Raw genomic sequence first — 2,033 nt, 5'->3', positions numbered from 1 at the left:
ATTTACCTTTAATGAATCTTGACGGGCAAAGGGGATGGCGAAAAGGCTGGAGCCACCCTGATTAAATCAACAGGGACTGCTGCAGACTGTGCTGCCGCCTCGTATTTGGAGTCTCTTTTTGGCTCGGCTGGTCTTAGCTTGATGGCTGGAAAGGCTGGCTGGGGGCGTTGGAAGGGGGCAGAGACCACCCGAAAGAGTGGGTCCAGATAACCTCTCTCCTTTGTTGAGGGAAGGGAAGAGGAAACAGCTGTCCTGGAAGCAGAAACAGCCCTTCGTGTGCAGCAAGAGCACTCTAATGCAAGGGAATAAGTAAAGGAGAGCCGCCCGCAGCTGCTGGCAAGACTCTGGATGCTTTCCAAAGTGACCTATTTCTAATGGATTAGCTTTTTATTTCACTGTCTTGCACCGGAGTGACCCATATAAGTGCAGGGAGTGAGCCCTGCTGCTGTAACCAGGCTGCTCCAAGAATGCTTGCTTGCTTCTCACTGACTCTCTTTATGTCTCAGGTTGTCCGTAGTCGCCTGGAGAAGAAAGGAATCACAGTCCATAATGTCAGGTTGAACGGCTCAGCAGCTAGTCACGTGCTGCATCAAGACAGTGGCTTGGGGTACAAAGACCTCGATCTCATCTTCGGTGTAGACCTGAAGACCGAAGATGTCTTCCAGCTCGTTAAAGACGTGGTCATGGACTGTCTTCTCGACTTCCTCCCAGAAGGTGTCAACAAAGACAAGATCACCCCCATGACTCTGAAGGAGGCATACGTGCAGAAGCTTGTGAAGGTGTGCAACGAGACCGACCGCTGGAGCCTCATATCACTCTCCAACAACAGCGGGAAGAATGTGGAGCTCAAGTTCGTGGACTCTCTCAGACGGCAGTTCGAGTTCAGTGTGGACTCCTTCCAGATCATCCTGGATTCGCTTCTGCTGTTTGGGGAGTGTTCAGAGAACCCCATGGCGGAGAACTTCCACCCCACGGTCACTGGGGAGAGCATGTACGGGGACTTTGAGGAGGCAATGGACCATCTCCGGAACAGGGTCATCGCCACGAGGAACCCGGAGGAGATCAGAGGTGGGGGGCTTCTGAAATACTGCAACCTCTTGGTGAGAGGCTTTAAGCCCAAATCGGAAGTGGATATGAAGGCGCTACAGCGATACATGTGCTCCAGGTTTTTCATAGACTTCTCCGACATTGGCGAGCAGCAGAGGAAGCTGGAGTGCTACCTTCAGAGCCACTTTGTCGGGATGGAGAGCAAACGATATGACTATTTGATGACCCTCCACAGGGTGGTCAATGAGAGCACAGTCTGCCTCATGGGACACGAAAGGAGGCAGACCCTGAACCTCATTGCCATGCTGGCCGTGAGGGTCCTGGCTGAGCAGAACATCATCCCCACGGTCACAAACGTTACCTGCTACTACCAGCCAGCTCCTTATGTCAGTGAAATAAACTTCAACTACTATGTCACCCACGTGCAGCCCTTCCTGCCTTGCAATCAGTCTTACCCGACGTGGCTTCCCTGTAACTGAGCCAGGACAAACTTCAGGGTCTGTCCTCCGAGGTATTTCCTTGCCTTGGGGAGTGGGGAGGGTGGGTGGTAAAAAAAAAAACAAACAAAAAAAACAAACAAAAAAAACCCCCAAAAAACAAATGAAAATCAAAAAAAAAAAAACCCAAACAGAAAATCCACCAACAAAAAAAAATTACACAACAAAACCTTCCTAGAACTGCAACTAAAGGAAACTTCCTGGACTCTTGCTTGAGCGTCTTGTTCCTGGGGTTGGAACGAGGCCTGGCTGCTGTACACTGTGATGGGAAGTGCAGTGTCATGGAAACGAGAGGACTCGGACATTTGCGGGAAGACTCGGGCGCTTTTTTGAATTCTGGAGGCAATGGGGGAGGGTGGGGGCGTGTGAGGGGAGATTGTAGAATTACACTAAGGTAGAGCTGCACTGCCCTGAAATGGATCTGAATTGGTTGTTTGTGTGTTTTTGTTTAGTTTTTTTTCTTCTTTTTTTTTAGTGCGGGAGGTGTTA

At 50.3% G+C, this 2,033-nt stretch overlaps 1 pseudogene; it reads left to right on the top strand.

The window, feature by feature from the left end:
• The first annotated feature begins 467 nt into the window (after positions 1-467).
• Positions 468-1,526, top strand: LOC104277842 (annotated as a pseudogene).
• Positions 1,527-2,033: the final 507 nt, after the last annotated feature.

Source organism: Apaloderma vittatum, unplaced genomic scaffold (assembly GCF_000703405.1).
Source record: "Apaloderma vittatum isolate BGI_N311 unplaced genomic scaffold, ASM70340v1 scaffold24838, whole genome shotgun sequence".
Taxonomy (NCBI): Eukaryota; Metazoa; Chordata; class Aves; order Trogoniformes; family Trogonidae; genus Apaloderma; species Apaloderma vittatum.
Note: the sequence above shows the minus strand (reverse complement) of the source record. Positions and strands in the feature narration are given on the sequence as shown.